A 26,750-nucleotide genomic window follows, 5' to 3' on the forward strand; every position below is an offset into this window, starting at 1 on the left:
TGTAATACGTAACAGAAGGTAGCTTGTTAACAGCACTTATCATAAACTCCTAAGCAACTATTTTCTGAACGAGTAGTAGATTTAGATGGCTTTTTTGTTTGTTTTGTAAGACTAGAGGGAAGGCAGCTAGTCATCACCACCCACCGCCAACTCTTGGGCTACTCTTTTACCAACGAATAGTGGGATTGACCGTCACATTATAACACCCCCACGGCTGGGAGGGCGAGCATGTTTGGCGCGAACCCGCGACCCTCGGATTACGAGTCGCACGCCTTACGCGCTAGGCCATGCCAGGCCGTAGATGGCTTTTTAAAGTGCAGTGCACGTTTTTGTGTGTGTTTTTACAGTAGTAGATATCTGAAAAGTAAATTGTCCTGAGAGCACCTGTGATTTGCTGATATAAAACTTACACTCTAACCCGCTTCTTGAGTGAAAGTCGTTATTTTTGTCACAATGTGAGAAAATGTACTGTTAAATACGTTACATGCAATGTGCTAAAAATTCAGTTAGGAGCAGAATTCTGATTATTTCTGAACCACCTTTCTGTTCCTTTACACATTAACTTGGTCTTAAAAAGAAGAAATAATGTAAAAATCAAAGATGTAAAATACATGAGTCATTTGACACAATGAATTAAGGTGTTTTTTTCTCAAATATTGGCATGAATAATAAGTAAACATTAATGTTGGTTTGTTAACATGAAACACTTCACACTTTCAAAATTAAAAAAAAATTGTAATTAAACCCTTTTTATTCAGTGCTTTTGTAACTGAAAGAATTGTTAACTCAAAGACAAAGATGTTAGATATTTTGGTCATATTTTTTGTGTATCACTTTTTTCTCCAATATTTTCATTGGCTAATGATTTCAAATTTTAAAGTTTTTTAAAAGTAATGTCGAAAATGTTTCAAACAGAGACATTTCAAAACTCAAACCGGATTACTATAAGATTTGATATAAGTCAGTTAAACTATTATTAAAACGTACAAGCAGAATAGAAAAAAGGAACTTGGTTTTGGTTTCACGTGCACGGTATTTCATTGATGCAGGTGGACCCGACTGTTCTGAAGTTGGATAGTACCCGAGGTTATATTATCAGTTTTTGTTAGTTCGTTTTGAAGAAGGAATAATAATAATGGGTTTGTCAGCAAGTTATTTTTATTTCAGCCACACTGAAAAATTGAAGATTCATTGATAGTTGGCCCGACAAGTGGTGGCTCGCCATATAATGTCTGGGAGTTTGGTGTTGCAATAAGAGAAAGTGAAAAAAAAGGAAAAATCTTAATGATTTCAACTTTATATTCCTTTATAACTATTGTAGTTATTGTTCCTACTGTAACGTTTAATTTAAGATTGACAGTAGCTTTAAATTGAATGACGTTAACGTTTCAGAAGAATCCAATATTTTTAGCGAACTTTCTTTAAGTATACCATTGTTACGTTTCTGATATGATGTCAGACCTGTAAATGGATTCTGTAATTTCACTGTTTATCTTTTGCTAATTGCTTGACGTTTTTTTATATAAAACAATTTTACTGGGTAAACACCACATTTATGCAAGTTTTGTTTGGTTTTAAAATTAAAATTATTTGCGAAGCGCGTCTTGCTATATTTTAGAAGTAGTTCTTTCTGAAGTTGTTTTGGTACAAAATTTCGAACAGCCCCAAAAGAATTGGCGGCAAATATTGCTTATTTAGAAATGTTAGATGGTTGTTGGATTCAACTGTTTAGTTTATTTACCCCTATACAAATACCATGGTAAGACATCAGTTCAACTAAATTGTATTACTGTGTGAACTCCTATTGTATAAATTATTAAAAACGGGTAACTCCAACTTTTTGGAGGTAATTTATTATTCGTTAGACAGAATGTTTATGCGGAACGATGAAGTTATAGTGTACAATATGTTTAGGGTTAAAAAAAACGAGTGTCTGGAACTAGCTAGAAGGTGCACTCAGTGATGACATAAAATTTATGGACAAGGTTAGTTTCTGTTAAATTTCATCTGTCTCTCTGTAAAACATAGTACAAAATATTACTAACTGGAACTTAGATGCTAAGGAAAGAAAACACTCTTTTGAAAGTTGTTAATATTTCAAGTAAATTAAAATCAACGCAATTAATTTTAACAATTCAACTGAACTGAAGTTTCGAAACAGTTTTAAAATAACTTTTGTTTTGGGGTGCACATAGAGTCTTCGGAAAATTAGATATCCATGAAGATACGCCAGAGCGAGTCCAGTAGAGACTCGTCTGTAGTTTTTAAAAGTTAACAAAATATTACAGTTTGTTGAATTTCGGTCGAAACAACTTTAGGGCTATCTGACCAAGCCGTCCTCAATACAGAAGTAACAGACTACATGGAAGACAGCTAGAAGACTCACCTACCGTCAATAATTTGGATACTTTTTACCAACAAAGAGTAGGATTGACAGTAACATTGCAATTTAAGCACCCTAACCAATAGATTTCAAGATATCTTTACAAACACAAAAGTTCAGAACACTCCCTAAAATTCTACAACAAATTAGCAAACTGCAGTTATCGCCATATTTATATATTCAATTTGAATAGTATTTAATTTAAAATATAATTTATTTCTAGCATATGTTCACATAACTCTACAGCAACTTCACAGGAAACGTACAATGATATTCCTGAAATTGGAAATTTAAATTCCAGCAGCAATTTACGAGCACATTGGATAGACGGAAAAGTCACACATACCCTGGATTCAGGTATAGCTGTTCCTAATTTGAACTACTGACCAGAAGGAATACAGCTACCAAGCAAAACCCGTTACGAAATGAGCCTAATTTTGGTGTTGGAACTGAATATTAGGAATGAATTTTTTTATAGTGCGTCCACAGTTTAAAGTACTGCGCGTGTTTAGCGACTTCATGCCTGAAACCTCCGTACTACGAGTAGAAGCTTCACCAGCTAGCAACTCTTAGTTCACACATTAAGTGTAAACATCAGTTTGCTAATTGAATATTTTACACTATTAATGCGTGACTCAGTCAGTTGTATTGCAATTAATACAAAAGCAGTGATTCGTTCACTTAAAAGTGTAGGTTAAGCCTATAATTATGACTCCTACCGTGTTTTCCGTACTCTGAAGTTATTTACTATCTGTAGATCTCTCTCTCTCTCTTTTTTTTTTTATAGTCATGAGCGATGTCGTAGAAACTCACTGCAACTGGAGGCGCTCAAATGTAAAACGGTATAAAACATATTATTTGAAAATTGTACGTTTGTGTCATGAAAGTTGAAAGAAAAAATCTATGATAAGCAGACAACTACAAACTCTTACTTGCTTCCATTCGGTGTTTAACTCACGTGGAAACAAATAAGCGTGACAACTGTACAAGGATGAAAGCTTTCATTGCGATTAAAAGAAAAAAATATATTTACCAAAAAATTTCAAATAAGACATTTTGATACTGATATCTGAATGAGAGTTTATAACCTTCACACTAAAATTACAGAACATAAGATGAAATAATCAAAACTAAGAAGAGAATAATTCATTAGTTTAAACGAATAACCAAAAATAAATAAATTGGATATAAAATCTTAATGCGGGGTTGTATACAAAAGGAAGACTGCTTAATGTAATAATAATTAAATAATAAATAATGAAACATAACTGCTAAAGGTACCTAGCATACAATGTACATTTATGTGGTTGTTTGATGTAATGATATTTAATACATTTAAAATCAACTGTTATATTTCTGTGAGTGTTACTTGTCACATGTATATTGTATGATGTGTCCCCATATGTCCAAAATACGTGATAGGAATTTTGATGAGAACGAATCGCAAATCGGCTTTAGAAGTAAACATCTGGAGTGTTTGAAGATAGATTCATTTTCGTTTGCCCGAATATATATATATATGATACAGGTTTCAAGCACTAGTTAAATTTATTCAGACGATGTTAGTGTATGCATACGATTATACCCTTCAGCAGATAATTTCAGAAAAAGAACTGGACTGTTATGAGCTGGAGCATATAATTCAGTTTTTTATGGTCCCATGTAAAATCTAAAACACATTGATTATTATACAAATGAACAAGATCAAGGTTTTAAGCACACAATTTTAATTCCAGGATGTTTCTGTGTAATTTATTATTCATCCTCTTAAATGTAACTGAATATATTTTATAATTCAAACGCTAGAGGTCATCCGCATAACTTCTAACTTTTTTTTTTTTTTCGCATGAGACTAACGCATTTTAGTAAAGTTTTGCACGAGCAAGTATATTTTAATATTTAATATATTTTTTCGATTAATCTCTTTCAATGCATATTAATCAAAATATAAATTACTATTTTTAAAGTAAAGTACACAAATTGCAATTGTCAAAGTTTGATAATGTTCGTATTGTATTACAAAAATGGTTGTTACTATTACTCGATTAGAAATAGTATAAAGAAGGATTAATAAGACATAATTAAAATATTACTAGCCTTAAGTTTGCATCTCAATGTTGGGCAAAATTAATAACAATAAAGTAAACATGGGTTTATTTAATACTCTTGTTTGTGGTAGTTTTCAAACAAATTCTTTTAGGTGACGAGTCTTTCTGGTGACATTAACGGTGAACTTAATTTCATAGTGTTAATCATTACAGTAATGTAATGCCAAAAAATTAATATTAGAATTTTCATATTATAGGTCATAAAGTGACTCTGTTTGTACTGACCTTATAGTTGATTGGTTCTAAGAAATGACGTCATTCATAAGGTGAAAGAGATAAGATTGAAGTTACTATCTTAGTTCTGATGAAAAGTTAATAATGTGACAGAAACAAGTTAAAACTATCAGTGATTAAAGATTCCTTATTATTAATAACCAGGTAAGAAACCTTGCTTCTTCTATGTTGCTGTTTTACATACTTCATTTTGACGTTAACAAGATGGTTTTGCGTTAACTAATGATGAAACGTCGACACATATATATCTGTTTCTTTTATACCATATTTTAGTTGTTTATACGTTAGTTATTTTTAAAATTTATGGGATGCTTTCATAACTTCAGTTGTTAACCTTACGAGGTTTCTTTCCATAATATATAAGCAACTTGTAACAGTGAACCAGAATACATATAATTCTATACCAGAAATCACAAGTAAATTTGTATTATTAAAGTGAAAATGAATTAACCCTTGACTACAGTTTACACTTATCTGATATGCTTATTAGATTATGCTTTTTTTTCAGAGTAATGTGTTCTACATCAACTAACTCATTGAAGAGACAGTTTTTGCTTTGTTTTTTCGGATACATTTTCGTTTTAATTAATCTCCACCCTAAAATAGCGTAATGTGTAACACACGTTTTTAAATGGATACCACATAAGTTCAAATCAGAGCACAAATGTAATAGCTTATAAACAATATCTGTATTGAATTTTATACAACTCACATACATATAATATAAATATCACTTTGTAACAGAAATAATCATAATTTTAAACTGAAAACTCCACGCCATTCGTGGTATTACAAAACAAACAAAATGTACATACATTACAGTAAAAATTAATTACTTTTACTTAAATCTATGATTTTGGAACATAGTTTGTGTTGCCATTAAATAACATACTGTTTTTTATTGATTACAACCTTTTTTCACAGTACAATGAGTTCACATTTTCCAATTATATGATAAGTTACATTAAGGTTGGTGCTATTATTTGCTATTGGATATGAGATAATTAGATGTATATCAAAATAACATTTAATGTCTATAAGGCATTACGATTATGACAACAGATGTCCAGTACACGTAGATATGTCCAACTAATCCAACTAAAACCAACACAACACTATCCTCAAGTGAGCTGTAGTGACAGTAGTAGGTGTGTTTAATCAGAAAAGTCGTTTTGATTGGAACTAGATATTAAATTGTGTGAAGTGTCGTATTGGTTTTGGTTTGACCTCAATTTAACCATATAGAGCGAACGACCCGCGGGGAAAAAGTGTTCAAAGATCAAAGACATGAAATGTAGAATGTGGGTAGGAATAAATAGAGGCAAACTTGAATGTAAATGCTTTACTGGCTGACGGGCACACTTACTAACTATTAAATTGAACAATAGTGATTTAAACTAATGGAAAATATGAATGACTTGTGATACAATTAATTTCTTAAATATATCCTAAGGTGAACAAGTGCGGCCCGGCATGGCCAAGCGTGTTAAGGCGTGCAACTCGTAATCTGAGGGTCGCGGGTTCGCATCCCGGTCGAGCCAAACATGCGCGCACTTTCAGCCGTGGGGATGTTATAATGTGATGGTCAATCCCACTATTCGTTGGTAAAAGAGTAGCCCAAGAGTTGGCGGTGGGTGGTGATGACTAGCTGCCTTCCCTCTAGTCTTACACTGCTAAATTAGGGACGGCTAGCACAGATAACCCTCGAGTTTTGTGAGAAATTCAAAAACAACCAACAACTTGAACAAGAAACTATTAAGGAATACCTGACTCTCTATTTTTTATTGCGACTGAAACAAACAAAACATGAATATATTAAAGAGATCAAGTGTTCCAACATTTGTTTTCAACTTATCCACTTTCACTCCACAATTCTACATGATTTGCCCTTTGTACAATGGTTCTTTTTCTATTTATTTAATCAATGAAACTCTTCAAAACATTTCATGAATTAATAAAGCTATTATTTTACATACGCTGAAGGTCAGGTATGCTATTTTAATACGATTTTGAATACGCAAATCAGATATTCAAGTCACAACAAGTCGCGTAGAATGGAATGTATCAGAACTACAATTTGGCATTGTTTAGCATAGTGGGTAGTGGGGCCATTGATTAGCATACTGGACTGTGGATCCAATGTTTCGCAGTTTGAGCCATGAGTGCATTATGAGGGTGGAGGTAAAATCTCACTACTTAATTAGAGTAACTCAAAAGTTTACAGCTGGTATTGTTGAGTGGCTGCTTTCATTCTAATGTATCACTTCAAAATCAGTGATGGACACTTTTTTCGCAGATAGTTTTTGGGTATCTTTGTGAGAAATTTAACAAAGAACAGCTACAGATAACGTTATGTCACTAAAAATGTTTATCACTTTTGGGAATGGTATGTAACAACTTGCGCATAATATTGATATGTAGATCATAAAGGTGTATTCATGAGGGGGATTTAGAATTTCCAAGACATCTCTTGTACGTAATGTGATTGGAAAATAAAGGAATATGGATCAAATTGTACCATAAACATTTAGAAAAAGACATGCTTGTTTGTTTGGAATTTTTCACAAAGCTACACGAAGGCTAACTTTGTTAGTCATTCCTAATTTAGCAGTTTAAGACTAGAGGTAAGACAGCTAGTCATCACCACCCACCACCAACGAATAGTGGGGTTGACCGTCATATTATAACGCCTCCATGGCTGAAAGAGCGAACATGTTTGGTGTGACGGGGATTCGAACCAGCGATCCTCAGATTACGAGTAAAGTGCTCTAACCACCTGATCATGCTGGGCCAAGAGACATGCAAGAACCGTGGTAAGCAAAGACAAGTTTCAGTGCCTATGGATATCTTTGTGATTGGACTGTTAAAATGGGTTCTTGAAAATTGTAATCCTTGTTCACTAGATGGGTTGTGGAAAGCACGAAGCTATTAGTAGTTTGCTTTTGACCTAAAAGCCTTTTAACAGAGTGATTTTGCACTGGAAATAACGCTGTGACGTTATTGTCAAGATGCACGTTTGTCTTAAAGAGGTGAGACTTCAAAATAGTTTAAAAAGTTTAATGTAATCTACACTCTATCTCTGTATGTGTACATATGTAAATTTGTGTGTTTATATGCAAACACAGAGAAAATAAAAAAAGGATTTTGTTTTGATTTGTGCTAAGTTTTGTAAAGATCTAGGCAATAGATATTAATTTTAATTTAAAGCTTTCACTGTGTAGTATTTTTTCCCTATATAGATGACTTACCAGTAGCACGAAACTGTTAACATTACTGATCAGTCAAAATTAAGATGAAAGATTTAGAAATGTTTCTTCTTTGGAGTCTGATTTGTGTTTTTATAGTATCAATTAATTTCGTTACACTAATGTTACGTAAACGTGTTCCCATGCAGGAATTATGTGTGGTAATAAGGCTGCGTTGGAAAGGTTTAACAAGTAACAATAGCAAACATTCTTACTATTTTGTTGCCCATGTTAATGAATTTAGAGGCGTTTCAGTTTGACAGGGCAAAGGCAGAAATCTTTTTTTGTTTGTTTTGGAATTTCGCACAAAGCTACTCGAGGGCTATCTGTGCTAGCCGTCCCTAATTTAGCAGTGTAAGACTAGAGGGAAGGCAGCTAGTCGTCATCACCCACCGCCAACTCTTGGGCTACTCTTTTACCAACGAATAGTGGGATTGACCGTCACATTATAACGCCCCCACGGCTGGGAGGGCGAGCATGTTTGGCGCGACGGGGATGCGAACCCGTGACTCTCAGATTACAAGTCGCACGCCCTAACCCACCTGGCCATGCCGTGCCCTCAGCTTATGGAACGTAGGATTAAAATCCAGAGATCATACATGCAGAGGTAAAACAAGCAGTTTAGAGGCCGCAGGGCATTGCACCATCCGCCATGCGCTAGTTTCGTCTCAGTTTAAATATAAAACAAACGTCTACTAGGTTAAATAATTAGACTTGTGTAGCAAGAAATAAACGAAGGTGAACTAAGTTTTTATAAATCGAAACAATTTTAAGTGAGACACAGCTAAACGTTGTGGCACGTTGTTCATGTAACGTTATATCTTTGGTAATGTCATTTTCAAATCTTGCCTCTAATACGATATCTTCAATGCATATGAAAAAGTCAAGTAGTTATAAACTTTAATTATTTTGCTTTCCTTCTAACGATATATACGAGTTTTACTGATGTTTGATGAGTACTTTGAAAGTTAAATGTTGATTTTTATTTTATGCTGGAACTTTGTTTTTGTTTATAAGTGCAAAGGCTGCATAATGGGCTATCTGCATTATGCTTGCCTAAAGGACTAAACCTTAAATATTAGTGCGTAAGCTTAATCTGAGCAAATGGTAGTAACTGAATTTTACAAAGGTGTTTTGGTTTTAAAATAAGTGATGTTCTTTAATAATATTTACATAGACAAGTTGTATGGTGAAATGGTATGTAAACTAGTCATTTTGAACTTTTTAAAATAACTACTGTTCTTTCATAAGGCTTGTACAATCAGTTGTATGGTGCAAGGGTCTGTCAACTGGTTTGAACTTTGAAAGTTTTATTTGATTTTTAATAAGGTGATATGAATTATTACGTCTGTTGTCCATATTACAGACAAATATGTCTTGCACTTAGTGGCCGACATTATTGTTTTTGTTTTGCTCTACCAACGAAATGTAAACATTTATGGAGTGGCCTTAAATAGACACTAAACTGTGCATTAAATAATATTCATTGGGCTTGATTATAGATAAATAAATAAAATGACAAATAAGGCTTGAATTACCTTTATGTATCATACTAATTTTAGTTGGTGAAAAGAAATCTACAATTCCATTCAATGTAAAAAAAAGGCCTATACAAAATCAGTTGGTGAATATCCATTTTCCGTTTATTACTCTCTAGACTAACTTTGGCTTAGTAAGTCTTTAATAACATTTTTTTCTTCTTCTCTTGCCAATAATGGAATGCTGTTACTTTTAAATGAAACTATACATTCACGAACTTACATACAAAGTAAACTCTAAAATCCACTCTAATGCAACTGTATTTATAAACTCTGAATTTGATATGCAGTGTGAAAAAAACCGATTCAAATACGACGATTCTTCTAGAAGATCATAAAGTTCCGTAAAATCTATGTGAACATTTGGAACAGTATTTTTAACTTGTTGATAATCATATAGCTTTATGACACTTTGTTTTGACAAATATGACTGAACAAGGTATTCTGTAATGTGTGTAACATGTAGATGTTATACATAAGACGTTGTACTTGGTGCTGGTGGAACTTCATAAGAACAATATTCGAGGTTTTGTGATACCCGTGGTACCATCTTCGATCATATTTATTCCATTGGGCATGATTACGCGCTATTGTCTGACAACTCAATTTCTATTGTAGAGAATTCCTGCAAGAGATGGCAAGGCTAGTTTCAAATAAAAGTTTAAGACCTCCTTTCCAATGTTTGTGGATATTAATTCTAAATATCACGTTTACGCAGACCAAAGACATAAAGTCCGTTACCAGTTGCTTCGAAGGACTTAACAACGGTGTAATTGAACGGGAGTCATCTGACTTCAATTGTTTTGTCCATTTTTCACAAGAAAGTGGCCCAGCATGCCCAGGTGGTTAAGGCACTTGACTCGTATTCCAAGGGTCGCGTGTTATCTGAAAGTTTAAGAGTCTTTGTTAACCTAGAATCCCTCTTTATAACCCTGTTAATAGGTATACTTAACTTAATTTCAATTCTTTTGTTTTTGTTTTTGAATTGGAGGGCTCTGTTTCGTAACTATAGCTTTTGTTTTGTGGATATGAGTGACGTTCCGTACTGAGTTGGGTTTGTAAAAATTAAATGTTTAATGGATCAAATGTTTGACGAAAATGCTCTTAAAGCATTATAAAGAACGAGAATTCATCTTAGATCTAACATGCAACTCTAATATAAAATTATTTTTAATTCACTTTTGACGACCTTCTTTCACTTTAATATTTAACGATTTAAAAATATTTTGTCTAAAACGATTTAAAGCAGCAACATTTGTTTACAATTGATTTCACATTTTAAATGTAGTTGTCTAATTTGGTTTTAAGTGCAAAACAACATAATGGGCTACTTGCACTATGATCTCTCAGTTATCGAACCCTAACTTTTAGCATTTTAGGCCCTCCAGATTACCGCTAGCCATAGGGAGGCAAATATTTTCTTCTATAAAAAAATCAAGTTGATAACGTAAACTGGGTTCCACTGTTTTATATATATATAAATTCAGCGTTTCATGAGCCAAAAACTCATAAAACCATTACTCTAAAATTTAAGTTTAATTCTCTTTGCCAAAACTGCTTTGTATTTAAAACTACTATTTGAAACATAATTTTACTAATCTCAATATATTTACTTTTTTTATGAGAAAGATATAAATATTTTTCAAAATATTTTGTTTGTTCGGTGATAAATATAATCGTATTAGAAATTGAGCTATCTATGTTGTGTCTATAACGAGTATCGATACTCCGTTTGTAACGTTATAAGCCTTTAGACTTACTGCTGAGCCACTGGCTACGCGAAAGAAATCCATTTTGTTGTCCATTATATTACAACTCAAGTTGTTAAGAAAGGATGGTGGGCCGAACCTGTTGTCGTGATTAGTGTGCCACTCTTTGGGGTTCTATATGTGTTACAAGACTGACGATTTAATCTCACTATTGGGTTAGAGGAGACGAAGAGTTGGCTATTGACTAACTGAATTCCCTTTAGTTCATCATTTTAAAAGAGAAAGTTAGGATGGCCTTAATATAGCTTCTTGCGGATATTTGAAATAAACATAACGTGTACAGATAGATATACACATGTTATAACCTAATAACATTAGACGTAGAAGTAAGTGGAGACAAACTGAATACTCATAATTTTGTTTACAACAACTTGATTGTTTTGACCAAAACTGGAGGGAGTGAATAAACCTAGAGATTTTAGACCCAAATCTACTTTCCTGAGTGTAATTTGTTTATTCATTTCAGAGTTATCAGTTTGTAAAACGTGTACAATCGTTTGTGGGCATTTTATGTACGTATTCAGACGTTTGTATCGTACTCATTAACATTTTACCCTTGATGACTTTCTATTTTTTATTTTGCAATTCTGAAATAAATGAAAATAAGTTCATAATTATTTTTTCGACTTTAATTTCACAAGAGAATTTCCTTCTAGTGTTTATAAGTTTATTTTAGAATTTTATCATAAAGCTACACAATATTTGAATTAACGGAGTAGAGAGAAGTCAGCTATTCATCAGCGACCACCACCAACACTTGAACTGCAACTGCCTGATCGAATAGTTTGGTTTATCGCTTTTATTATGTACTTAAGACGGTGTGTGGAGAGTTCTTTTTTTTACAATGAAATTTAAATTTAAATCAGTTTCAGTCAGAGCATGCTAACCTTAAGCTATGCCCGTCCCGTTATGTTATGAATATGTATTACTGTGTTTTGCAAGACTGTTTATTAGACTTATTATTACTATATCAAAACAATATTTCTTTATTACAGATCAAAAATTTCTGTTAGGATCTTAAGGCCCCAGCAAACCCTGAAATAATTGTGTAGATTAAATATCATTAATACTTCATATAGTCCACAAACTTTCGAACTTGCTGGAAACTGCATTTCCCCCATGTTTTATCACAACAACTTAAACTTCTGAGTCTCATATGCTTTTCTTCGTTTCTTTTTTGTAGTAACCACTTAAATTTTCTATATTCGTTTCTGTTTATATTATATTTTTTAAAATTTAAATTTTTTTTATTAATCTTGTTTTGATATTGTGTGTGAAGAATACCAGGTGTTTCTTAAATTTTTAGTTTGAATAGGCTATTGTTTTATGTTTACTTAATTGTTTGAGATTTTTTTTTATGTAAACGTGAGTATGGCCGTACGCATGGATTTATCAACATAATCAATTTTACAATGAGAATAACTTGCCATTGTCTTAATTACTTAATACTACGCATTATTCACCCTTTGGTGTAACTTAAGGCTTTTATGTGAAGGAAGTTGCTGCTTAACTAAATTAGTATATTATGTAGGTTTTGCAGTGTTTTAATTAAGTGGCGGGCTCTGTGATACTTGCAGGTTACAAATGCTGTTTTGTTTTCCGGTAAAATTATTAATGAAGTGAATAAATCATGAATCCTGGGAGAGATAGCATTGTTGTCCTTTTTGTACAGTTGCTGTACTCTTTCAGTCTTAGTCGGGTCTCTTTCAGATCCAGGTATGTATTCCTAAACACAATTCTGAATTGTCTTTTGTTTTATGTACTCGTCATTTCTCACTGTATTTGCTCTATTTTCTTAAACCCAGTTAAATTTAGAAATTCTGATTTAATTCAACATATCCTGACATTCTTACAGTTGTTTCGGTTACTGTTTTTACAATTGTTTTTTTCGTTCATTTTTTGTATCTTAATATTAATTTTCATAAGTTTTCATTTGTATATTGGTATATTGTATTCTGATACTTCCCATGATTCTTTGTTCTCTTTGGCTTTTGGCCTATACATTTGTTTATGTTACTGGATTATTTCCGAATATTTTTTTTCATAATTTCATGTATTTCTCTCTTTTTGCTTGGAAGAATCCTTTTTTCTCCATACCAAGTCCATGTATATGAAAACGGAGCGGAGAACCAGTTACAAACCGAGGTTACTGACACATGTTTTTTTTCTTTTACTTTTGTCATTTGATATTTAAGTAACTAGGATGAAACTGTTTCGCTTTCAAAAAAATGATTAAAAGCTACTTTATGTTTAAATATTATATCTTCTTGAATACAGAACAATAAGTAGCATATCACTTGCTTCTTTTTTACTAATAGTCAAACTTTTAACGACATATTAAAAGCAACAACATTCAAACAGTTATTAATTCCAATGAAAGGTGTGCAAGAATATTCTTTAATCTTCGAACATGTATGTGAATGTAGGTTAGTTGAGTTATGGTAAAGAATAATTCAGTTACCATACACGTACAATGAGTGTATCAATGTAGGTTAGACGGGTGACTTTTTTGTAGCTGGTTGGGTGGTGTAGTTGTTTGACCACCAGGTATATTTGGGTTATCTTGTACTTTATCTTTACGTATTAACTTTTTAGTAGTTTTGATTATGCAATATTTAAATGTATGATTGTATGTATGCTTGTGAAACGTATAAAGCTGTTCTAAAAAGCTAATTTTATGAAGTTGTTTAAAGAGTAAAAATGAGTCAACAACTGTTATTTCTTCCTTATTCTGCGAACACATATTTGTGTGAGTGTAAGAAAAAGCGCAGCTTTCATGTTTTGACAATAATGTATTCCTTTTATTTCTATTAATTTGTAGTTTAAAATAAGTATTACAGATTGTAAAATTCATTATACATCGTATTTGTAACAATATTTTCACGAACGTGAACATTTATATACAACCAAGCATGAACTACAATTGAATGAATGATGTGTACTTATCTTATGACAGTAATATCATGATTAATATCAAAGAACTGGTAGTTATGTTCAAAAATTTTCAAAATACGAAAAGATATTTTCCACGCTAATGCAAAGGTTTGGTTTCACCACGTCCCTATTTTGTTTTCTTAATGAACACAAAATCGCTGTAGTTTTGTTCTTTAACAATTTTTCTTTAAGTTGTCCTTATTATCCATGTAATTTATCACCTCAAAGCATACAAGACACACAGCGAGTTCAATATTTCTAGTAGATGTGGAGGTTAAGTCCTCTAGTGGTTAAATTCACTGAGAAGAGTGCTGTGTTTAATTTTAACTTAGTTTAAATAAGAATTACAACATAATAAGAATGTTAGTTTTGTTTATTATTTAGCACAAGGCTACACGATGGGTTATCCGTGTTCTGCCCACTAAGGGTATCGAAACTAGAATTTTAGCGTTGTAATCTGTGAAATTAAAAATAAAACAAAAGTAATTAATCTAAGTGTCAATGAACGTTGAGTGTCATTCTTTATAATTTTAAATGTCGCATACCAGTTTTTCCTCAACCATTTGTTGGGCCATTCATAATTATGAATTTTTCTTGTTATTTGTTTTCTATACGAGTAAATTAAAGGCGACGTATTAAAATAATGAATCCTCTGTCGTTAGACAGTCACAAGCTGTTAATGTTTTGATTATATTGATTTTGTATTGTTTAATTTAACATCTATTCGCTATTTTTCATTATAGTATATTTTGAATGTTATTTTCTAACGACATGCTTATTTATTTACAAAAAAAATTTTCAATTCCCCTCGGTTGCCTCAGCAGATAGTTCGATGTGGCTTTGCTATAAGAAAACACAACCAAACACAAACCATTTTCTTTCTTATTTTGTGCCTTAATAGTATAATCATTAGTTTTATTTCTGTTGAAAATTTCCAATAACTCAAGGGAGATAAATGCGTTAATTTTATATGAAAAAGGAAAATAAAACAATGATGATAAAACTCTTTGTTTGTTTTGAATCTGCGCTAACCGTCCTTAAATTAGCAGTGTAAGATTAGATGGAAGGCAGCTAGTCATCACCACCCGCCGCCAATTCTTGGGCTACTCTTTTATCAATGAATAGTGGGATTGAGCGTAATTTTATAACGCCCCACGGCTGAATGGGCAAGCATGTGTGGTGTGACAGATATTCGAACCCGCGACCCTCAGATTACGAGTCAAGTGCCTTAACCACCAGGACCTGAAAAAAATTGTTAAGAGAGTAAATTTTGTCACTTCCTGAAAGAGGTCTAGGGTTATTTAATTAATAAGACTCACAGAACGAGTTTACAACTATTTTAACAGCAAGTTTTGCATCAGGATAATTACTTGTTGACTGGGTATTTTCAATTTATGACAGAGTTTGTTATATTCTAGCAAATTCTATGTATTGTTTCTTCTCATGTTGTTAGGATGAAACTTTGTGTTAATGCATTTCGTATAATCTGCACAACTTAGTTTAATAGAGCGGCAGTTGACAAGATTCTATCTGTACTGAGACTTTAAAATAATTTGTTTAGAATATAAGGATGTATTAATACGATCTTTTGTACTCGTCTAATAAGGTTTCAAAACTGGGTTTATTTTATCTTATACTTTTGCAATACACAACAAGATGGCACATTTTCATTTTACCGGGGGTCTTTATTTTTAATTTTCGATCGTCATAGCTAATATTTAATAGTAACTTAAAACAACAAGGTTATCTAACCATCATTGTACGATGTATTCAAAAGATTAAAAAAAATTCAGTTTTAAATAGCGCATGTATTGCTTTACTTGTAACATATCAACTAATTATTGTAGGATCTCATTAGAAAGCATTGTTCACACTGTAAACAAATGAGTATTGGATTTTCAAAATGTGATATTTTATAGGGTTAAAATTTGCTTATTATTTTCTATTGGTCAATATCTCACTTCTTTACACAATAGTTAATCACTGTTGCAAAAAGAACTCTCTTATCTGTTTGTGCCAACAAATTTATAAGAATATTTGTTGGTTTTAATCGAAAAGGCCGTGCTGTAAACCTTGCCGAACTTATGTATCTATCTATCTATATTAACATAGATTTATTTGTATATATATATATATATATATACACACATTATTTTAAAACTTTGTGTATGCATTCTTGATATTTCTATGGACTATATAGATTTGTTTGTTTGTTAAGGCTTATATCCTGTACGGTGAACTGGTTATTAAAATTTTCGGTCAACTTCCGTGTATCTTCGTGTCGACTGATTACACATATGTCGGGCAGATTGGCCATTTCAGTAATGATTTGTTTGTCTTATGTGCTTTTCATTTTAAGCAACTTTTATTTCTTCGTTGTTGTTGCTATATATCAGTTTATATTATGAGCTTTATTGCTACAGTATTACTATTAAAAGTATTTTGTTTTCGTCTTATGAACTTTATATATATTAACCTTTTTTATTTCACATGAATAGATTTCGTATAACATTGTACAAGTTTTCACTAATGTAAATAGATGTATACGAATTTTTCTCGAAGTATTATGTACAATTTACACATTTCTTTATTAAAATGCTTTTTTCTTCAGAGTTACTTTAAAGTTATTGGTTATTTTCTTGTTTTTGTGGGTCATATTCTGCAGATTTACATTTGAGAAAATGTTTATTCTTTGTAAGATTTTTTTGCACTATATAAATTAGTTGTTCTCACCCTCTGAAAAGCCTTCATTTCTGTTAAGCTTCTAAGCCTTTCAGGAAAAACAACCTAGTTTGGTTTGGTGTAGTTTTTCTATTGGCAAGTAAATAATAATATATATTACGTAGTACCTAGTGAACAACAGTAAAACTGTATTGAAATTAAAGATTCGGATACTCATTATAAAAACATCTGAGGTTTAAACGATGAATAAAATAGATTTTTTTAGTATTTAAAGCTAATTATTTTATTTAAAAAACGTTGCTAAACAGTGAAGTAAAAACACTTATATTCAATAAGGGCGTTTCGGAATTTATACTTGGCGTTTCCGATTCTTTACTGAGACCTTCTTATGATGTGACTGATGTTTAACCATCTGGAAGAACAGCATGCACTGGAAAACATAATATATCAACACGTTCTACTTTATCATTCTTTACCCATGTACTAATTTTTGTCAGTTTGAACAACTAAATACAAGTGCCAAAAATTTTTATGATTTTATTTGGCATGTTAGATTCAATCACATGCTAAAAACTATATTTTTTATCCATAAATGCTATCTTTTACTATAAAATGTGGAATAACCCCGAGTATCGTAATAAAAAATGGTACATACAAACTGACACCCTTTATTCGATTTTATCATTAATAGCCCGCCTTATGATACAAAACCCACAACCACGTAGTTGCTATACACTAGAGTATTGAATAAATAAGTTCACACCATAGGCTGTGATTATCCAACATGGACAAATCTGAAGGATCACGTAATTCCCGACATTCTGGTTAGAAAGGTAAATCAAGTTCTTTAACGAACTTTCTGAAGTGTTCTTCTGGGTCTCCCATGGAATTCATCATGCCATGAAGATGACTCTCGGCTTCTTTTGGGGACATTTCTCGGGAATATGACTTCACTTCCATGTATCCCCCGCTGGGATGAGATAGGGTATATTCACGAACAATACCACCTGGAGGCATGGCGACAACAAGGGCCACCAGGAGTAGAATCGTAACAGCCAATAAGACCTGTTCAAGATATTAAATTGGAAGATTAGAACCAGAGAATTACTAAGAGTGGCTGATGATTCGGAATTTTTATATTACACAAGAAGTTAATTACCTCTATATTTTGTTTTAAACAAAGGTGTGAGATTTGATCCTTAAGATTTTGATCACGAAAGTACTATTAATAAGTAATATAAAGAATAACTGTATCGGAAACATTATTATAGCCTCCTTATCCGAACGACAAAACCATAAAACTAGGTATAAAAACCTTCTTATCTGGAAGCCAAATCCATAAAACTAAGTATAAAAGCTTTTTAAAATGCCACCTGTTTATTTGATCTGTGTGCAAAGAAAGAAGAACAGTACTTACAACTCTCATGTTGATTACTTCAATAGAACTGGACCTTACTCTGACGTAAAATATTCTTTTTCAATGTATCGGATTCTTTCTGGTACTTGATCGTCTAAAAGCTACTTATATAGGTACTGGCTGCTTTGAGTTGCGCAGTTGGTATACTTAAATAACCTTGTTGACTAATCCAAAGGGTTCCTTCTAGAAAATTCTAAAACATGGTTCGAAGGAAGAGTTATGTAAGTCTGAGTCAGATTAGTAAACATACAACTTGTTTACAAGCCGCAATCGTGTGCTTCAATTAAGGGTTTCCCGAGAAAGTCGCTTGCATGTCGATCTAAAATCGTTTTGTTTCATGTTTCCTGATTAGTGTTCCGTATGTAATCGACAGTAGGATTGGTTGGTTGAGGTAAAACATTCTTTTGAGACAGGTCAGTTTACAGCTCGACCCACTTTTGCTGCTACAACCCGTACCTGGGCGTCAGTTGTAGGTCACTTTCACTTTCTCTGAATTTGTTAGGTAACGTGTTGATCAATGTGTTGTTGATTACACATATGACATTGACACGAAGCTGTGATATTAGGTCGTATTTGTTCCGGGAGGAAAGTAAACACTCTTATAACATAAAAATTGCAAATAACTTCTGATGGAATAGTACTACCAGATTTGCTTGTTTGTTTGCACAATACATTACCTGTGCTCTGCCTATCGAAATTTAGCTCTGTAAGTCATGAATCATACGCATGAGTTACTTCTGAAATACAACAGATAAAACTATAATTAGAACTATATTGATGACAAAAATATTATAAACATTAATATATTTTAATATAAGCTTGATAGCCGTCTTTAAAATGTTAATTTTTGAAGATGTGAATCATAGGTAAAGGCATTTTTTCTAACCTTTTCGTGATTTCATGGTATTTTGTTTAAAGTTTTCTTGCGGAAAGGTTTTTTGTTTTGGTGCTAAGTGGTAATGGTTCACTGAACTTTCAGAACATGCCAAAGAAAGTATTATAATTTTTTATGTATTTGCTTATTTATATTATAAAAGATAAAAGTTTGGATAATAATAAGTGTAAAATAATTAGTTCATACTTCCCATGCTGGTATTTTAAAACTAACATGTCTAATTTTGTCGTAAGGAGGGTCGTTCCTGATATATAGTTCTTTTTATATCACTGTTTTTTAATTATGATATGTAAAAGTATTCATGTGTTTAATTGCAAAAAATAAATATAATTTTGCTTTTGGTTTGTTTTTACACTGAATTATTCTTTACTATTTGTTTTTTTTTAAATTTCGCGCAAAGCTACACGAAGGCTATCTGATCTAGCAGTCCACAATTTAGCACTGTAAAACTAGGGGAAAGACAATTAGTCATCACCACCCACCACCGGTAGCTCTTGGGCTACTCTTTTTACCAAGGAATAATGGGATTAACCGTCACATTATAACGCCCCCACGACTGAAAAATGTTTGCACGTTTAGTGTGATGGAGATTCGGACCCACGCCCCTCGGATTATGAGTTGAGTGCCTTAACTACCTGTTTATGCCGTGCCTCTTTCTTTATTAACACTCTTTATATGAAACTATTAGTATTTGTATCGGGTTACAGAAAATGCTGTTGATAACATGCCTTAAGTTATTTTTTAAACAACGTAGGGGATTTGGTATTAAATATTCGACTTTATGTTTTGTGGTGAAATGTATAAGATGTAGATATTATATATAATTCAAACCTCACTGTAAAAACAATTATTGTGTTACTATTTTAAAACTAAATATAATCTGCTTATTGAATAAGATAGTGTATTAAGTCACTTTTTCTACATCTTTTATAGTTAATTTAATTAAAGTCAGAAAAAATGAAATTTTTGCCTTTTCTGAACTTTGATGTGGTGTTTTGACGACAATATATCCACACAAGACGAAACATCTTACACAGATCAACGAAAAAGTTTTATTTTTGATATCATGCATGATATCATAGAAAATATGAAAGTTTTATTTTCTAGTTTTGATATCGTGCAATGATATCGTATAAAATATGAACATTTTATTTTCTAGTTTTGATATCGTGCAATGATATCGTATAAAATATGAAAGTTTTATTTTCTAGTTTTAAAATAATTTTTAAACAAAGTTTTAGGATAATTGTTGTTTAAAGAGTTTTTCAACTTTTCTTAATGTCTGACATAGTTATTGTTAATATATACATGCATACGTAATAAGTTTGCTGCGTTAATAGTAATGGTGATGTTATCCCAAATCCGAGTGTTGGAATATGGATAACAATTCTATTCCGTAAATGCTTTTCTAGTTAATTAATCCAAAGCATGGCTTCAGATTAAAGGAAGATGTTCGAGATCGGTCTATAATGGGAGACTACAAAGTAAGCGACCACTAAGAAGGCAGAGATGATGTTGCAGAAGGCGCCTTTAGTGTTGGTACAGAAGCTGAAGAACGGTCAAAGCTTGCACGAGACAGGGAGGGATAAAGAGACTTCGTAAGAGTGGCCGGGTTCAACCTGACCCTAGTGCTATAGAAGTGAATGAGTGAGTTATAGGGCTATCATTATCAGACATTTGTTTTTATGCTCGTAATAGTGGCATTTTTTTGTTATTATTATTACTCTGGAGATACACTGTGGTTGGTTCTGTCTTTCATGTTTCACGCAGTGATGGAAATAATATTTTACGTAGTATGTTTAATATTTTTCCATTTCGTTAAACTGTGAGGGCATTTGATTAAGGTAAGTTTATCTTTGACCTATGGCAGGAATCGTATCAATTTTGATTTTCGTTGAGCTACAGAAAAAAAGGTTTAAGTAATTCTAAACGTTAAAAGTGTAGAGCCAGTAAAATTTTTACATCGTCAATAATTTTTAAACGCCGTTTATATAGATACCTTAGAGTTTGAACAGATTCCCTTAGTCTCTGGTACGAATCATTTTCAGATCGCAAGATAAAATTTGTGCCTTTATAGATGTGAATAATGCATTTTTTCTTTTGTTTTAGTTTACTATTGTTGATATTATGGATAAAATGTAGACAGAACTAAATTTATGACAGTATAGAGTATAGCAATGAAATTAATTTGCGGCCATCACCTTCCCATTGCCCATCATTCGTGCTGAGGGATTGCTTGTTACTCTTATAAAGCATTCACAGTTTAAAATGCATAGAAGTTTGGATGACATCACATGTATATAACATTTAATTATTTTTATGTACACCCCTTTTAATTGTTTGTTTGTCTGTTTTGTTTCTTTGCCATTAAGCACAAAGCTACACAAAGAGCTATTTATGCTCTGTCCACCATGGGTATCAAAACTCAGTTTTTAGCAGTAGAAGTCCGTTGTAGACATACTGCTGTGCCAATGGGGGAGAATTCCTTTAATAATCACTAAAATATTCATAACTTCAATAGTTAATTTTTAATTACACCTATCATTATGATATTCATTTTGTCTGTCCTGTGCGCATCTGACCACGTGAAAGCTCATACACGAGCACTTGATTTCAACAGATATAAACAAAAGGTGGATGTAAATATATTTTAACAGACATTTTATACAAAAACAAATTAAAACTTTATTAGAGTTTTTCAAAAAGTCTAGCTTTAGGTTCTAGAATAATATTATAAGATTAATTATCAAAAGTAGTAAATACAGTAGTGTTTAGCCCTAATTAAACTAAAGTAATAACCGGACACAAGTTACAGTATTAATTTATTCCTATAGAATATAGGATCTGCTTAATAATGGCTTTTCTAATTTTAGGCTTAGGAAAAGCAAACTTGGAGATTTCGATGACTTCTATTAGAATCCTTTTGTATCGCTCTAGAAATTCTGTATTTAAAGAAATGAAGATACTAATTTTGCCCGCAAATGTTTTGCAGATCTCTGGTACTATTTAAATATACTATTTTATACTATGATATTTATTAAAACAGATTTTTATTTGTTAGCATTGTTGTTTAGTTTAGAAGTTTTGCTTGACGAGCTTTAAAATTCTATATAAACAACTAATCTTAAAAACAGTTAATCAACGTTAATGTTTTTTGAATAGATACTCAATATTTTGTTTGGAAGGGTGATCCTAGTTTTTCAATGTTGCAAAATAACAGGAACAAAAACAGAATCTGTGTTAATGAATGCAGAATATATTTATAACTATGAATAAACCTAATATAACCTGGTAGCGAGGTGGTTATGTCGCATCAACTATACTTTCCCTTTCATCCGTGGAGGCGTTACAATGTTCCGGTCAATTCCACTATTCGTTGATAAAAAAGTATCCCTCTAATCTCTCTGTGTTAAATTAGGCTTGTGAAGCTTTGTTTGAATTCAAAGTTGGTTAAAAAACTATTTAAAAAATTAAGAGAAAATATTTTAAATACTTTTTTTTAATTTGAGGAAAGTCAACCAACCTTCATGAATCCCCGCCACAAGGGCATTGTCCAGCTCCTGGAATCGAATATCGGGTTTGATCGTCACATTTGCTTATAAGGCATGCAAAGCTGAAAGAAAGGCGCGTGTTTCATGACATTGCAGCATGAACAATAGATTTTTCGAGCTGCATCTCTGCACTCTAAAGATTATACCACGCACAGCCCAACTTCTGCTGTGCTTTTAAAATTTTAAGATCAAGATAGTAGTTTTATAAAATTCAAAAGGGGCTGAAAAGTTTGTTTGCAGTGAATCAGAAAACTACTAGACAATGGGCTACCTGTGCTTTGCTTATCATGGGTATCGAAACCCGGGTTCTAGTGGTATAAGTCTGCAGACATATTGCTGTACCACTGTGGGCAGGACCGATAAGATATGGTAAAATCTCATACTTGATAAAGCGTTTAAGCTTTCCAAACTTGAAGATAAAGTTATAATGTTTTATTTTCAACTACATAATTTTATGGAATTTCACTTTAATGAAAAAAAAGAATAGACAAAATAAACGTGAATGAAATAATTTAATATTTCTGTAACTTTCAACAATTTTAGTTGCTAAAATGTTTTACTCGAAGTTAAGTTTTATTATAATTCCTGTTTTTAGATCTCTAAAATTAATTTTGTTTTTTCAAAACTTTGATATTTATTTAGATAAACAGTATATATATTTTGTGCACAAATTTTCAAAGTGTAGAAAACGTTGGTTTAATAGATCTGTGTCCTAGAAAGATCTGAAAATTTCAACGCTTCTTTGTAGTTGAAAATGTGTTTTATTTATTTTTGCTGTTCACAGTTGGCATACTGATATTTGTGACTTACAGTTGTTTTATATTTGTCACTTAAGGTATTTTGGTCTGAAAGTAAAATATTTTTATCTTTGTGCTTCACAATGTTGGATCTTTGTCATTTAAGATGACATGATTATGGTGGCTCATGTTGATTTGATTTTTATAGTTTAAAGGGTTTTAATCTTTGCGCTTTACGTTGATTTCATTTCGCGATGATTCATTGTTCTTTAGACTTCGTAAATTACTTTGGTTTGATATTTGTAATTCATAGTGTTTTGGTATTTATGGGTATTGTGTTTTAATTTTCTTGTTTTAATGGTGCTTTGGTATTTCTAGTTCATGATGCTCTTTAACCCAGAATACGGATTAAAGGAGCTAAAGCTGTTTTTCATAAGAGACGAAAGACGTTTCGATTTTACAACTTTTCTTATTTAAAAGATGCGAGAACAGATTGCAAGTTTTGTTCGGCTGAAGAGAATGATATGGAAAAAGAAATAAAGTTTTTATATGTTAAAACAAAAATCATATATTCATGTTTACAATGACTTATAAGTAAATGTATTTTAAATTATTTGCAGTTTTTTACTACGGAAGTTTGTTACTCCTTCAAGCGTCTCTATGACCTAGTCCTAGTTTACCCACCTATATTTGCAAACCAAGGTTAATCCTTCGGATTTCTACCCTTAAGCTCGTCTTTGAAGATCTAGCTAAGATAACAAACCATGAACTTTCTGTTTACCTTTAATAAAGGTAAACAAATATTTCTTCAGCTTTCAAAATTTAGCAATACCCAATATTCTCTGTGTAATGCTTCTAAATGTCATTTTCTAGTACAACAAGGGTAACTGTTTTTATATCGGTAAACAAAGTGCAACCAAGATAACGATTAGGTGAATAGGTAGCATCTTAATTGCCATGTTTTGGTATTCAACGCACTCAAATGTCACAGAATACGAAAAACATAAATTAAATGTTCCATTACTGTTATTTTTTAAAATTAAATTTCTACCTTATGCTTCATGTAAAGTAATATGTTTCTGTAATTCAGTTACGTCTGTTTACACTATTTAATTAAATTCAATAATTATTAAGTTTATGGAATTGGTACGAGTAGGCTACTTGCACCTGTCAATTTATTTGTGTTTAAGGTCGAAACGAGAGCTATAGACACTGGTTGTATACTCTCTTCTATTGGTTAGGATACAACGAGAACCTGTGTATTCCTCTCTATTGGTTAAGTCAATAAATCCATCCATGGTGGGAATCTAGGTTAATATATATTTCATTCCCCGAAGGGGACTGAAATATGACCAGGGGTAGTCAGAAAATTCAGTTTCTCTTCACTCAGCTACGTGAGTGAAGATTAAATGGCACCTAACTTTAGATAATTTTAGATTATCGTGGAGAAGTTTCATTTGTAGACGACACTTTCACAGGTTACTTGAGACTACAACATGCTGAATTGTTTCTTGAACATTTTAATAAATTACATAACAGTATTATCTTTACTAAAGATTGCAAAAATATACATAAACAGTTCATTACCATTCATTAATGTTTATATTTTTAAACGTTATAAAACTTTCCAAGCTTCTGTTTATCGGAAACTTACACTTACTGGCATTTACGTACTTTGGTATTCAACCTAAGATTACCAAAGCCACTGTCTGTTATAAAAGCTCTTGAGTAATACTGCAGGAATTTGTAATGTTCAAAATAGTTTTTATTTTGAAGCATAGAATATAAAAAAAAACGTTTTGTAGAGTTAATGGATATCCACAAAAAGAATGGGTTAGAACTATTAAAACATTTTTAGAATTTGATAACCATTCTTTAAGCTTCACTAAAAACACAATATTTTTATATGTACCGAATGTCCCACGAGTAACACATGCTATTAAAATAGTATGCTGTAAACCTTTAAAAATATATTGGTCTCAATAAATATACTAAATGAATCACAATCTCTAGAGACTCCTGCTAGGCAAGGGGTGTGTCTACGGCCTTACAAGGTTAAAATCCGCGGTTTCATTCCCACTGCTAGAAACAATAGTATATTGTCGCTTTGTCCTAAGACGAACAAAACTCTTCTCCCTTATTTCTAAATGATAACTTAAATTTGAAAATTATGGGTTTATTTATAAAATCAAATATAACGCTTATGAAATATTAAAGAAGGTGAAACAAGAAAATAATTGAACTTTAAAATGAAGGGACATGTGTATTTATTCTCTTATTACTATTTCTGACCACACACGTAACGCTTCTTCTAGCTTCTTCAGTAAAGATGTCATTGTTCTTAATGGAAAGCCACGTGTAAAAGGAAAAATCTATATTTATTTAGCATCATAAACCTACGTTGAAAAATATCATAAGCTCCTTTATAATTGTTTACAACTGTTGTGAATGTGTAATTGTATCATGTGACCTTCTTCTAGTTAAGATGCACTTGTGTCAATATAGGTGTACCAAATGATGTTAGGAGAACAAGGTCAAACGCTGTTTTAAAAATTAGTTCTTCGAAAGGGGACCAATAGCCGCCTGAAGGGGTTACTTGTTTTAACCACTTACCTCAGTATACAGTAGTGTGTTGTCTGTCACCAGTCGGTATACACTAAAATAATTTTTTATAAAGGACGCTTATCGTTGAAATTTGTACTGTCATGACGTCAGTGAAACATGCGCATACCACAAGTCTCGAAAAGAATTACACATTCTGTAGGCTACAACACAGCATAACATATGAACTTCAAAGCAAGAAATAAAAATATTTGCTACTCTTAATTTTGATTTTATTTACTCTTGTTTAGAACGTTTTTGCGGACCCTGCTGAAGTACATCTAGTTATATGAACTGGGTCTGAAATATAACCATCAGTGGACAAAATTCCATATCTTGGCTTCTTTTTGGCATAAGATAATGATATTTTAATTTTTAACTCATGGGGTTTTAAGATCAACAACTGACTTCAACGGGCTTCTTTCACAAATATGGTGTACATAAAGCAACTTATTTTATTAAGCCTAACAGTTACTTATAAGAAACTTGGAAGAATATTTTTAATGACTTTTAAGACGCACGCGCTCACATACACACACACACACGTATACATAACAATACCTATATGAATTTTAGCATATATATATTGTGAGTGTTATAACCACCTCGCCATTCCACGTCAACATATGAATGAAATACAACATGAAATTGTTATG

The 26,750-nt window shown here is 32.1% G+C and overlaps 2 long non-coding RNA genes across 2 annotated transcripts in view; one reads left to right on the forward strand and one right to left on the reverse strand.

Moving 5' to 3' along the window:
- Window positions 1-4,767: 4,767 nt before the first annotated feature.
- Window positions 4,768-26,750, forward strand: part of LOC143225935 (uncharacterized) — a 52,188-nt gene continuing 30,205 nt past the window's right edge. Inside the window, exons 1-2 of the long non-coding RNA XR_013014205.1 lie at window positions 4,768-4,869; window positions 20,644-20,852. This is a non-coding gene — a long non-coding RNA (uncharacterized LOC143225935). The remainder of the gene's footprint in view (window positions 4,870-20,643; window positions 20,853-26,750) is intronic.
- Window positions 17,417-18,467, reverse strand: LOC143225934 (uncharacterized). Its single transcript, XR_013014201.1, has 2 exons — window positions 18,311-18,467; window positions 17,417-17,958 (listed from the first exon to the last, which is right to left on the reverse strand). It is a non-coding gene; the product is annotated as an uncharacterized LOC143225934 (long non-coding RNA).

This window comes from Tachypleus tridentatus, chromosome 9 (genome assembly GCF_004210375.1).
Source record: "Tachypleus tridentatus isolate NWPU-2018 chromosome 9, ASM421037v1, whole genome shotgun sequence".
NCBI classification, from domain to species: domain Eukaryota; kingdom Metazoa; phylum Arthropoda; class Merostomata; order Xiphosura; family Limulidae; genus Tachypleus; species Tachypleus tridentatus.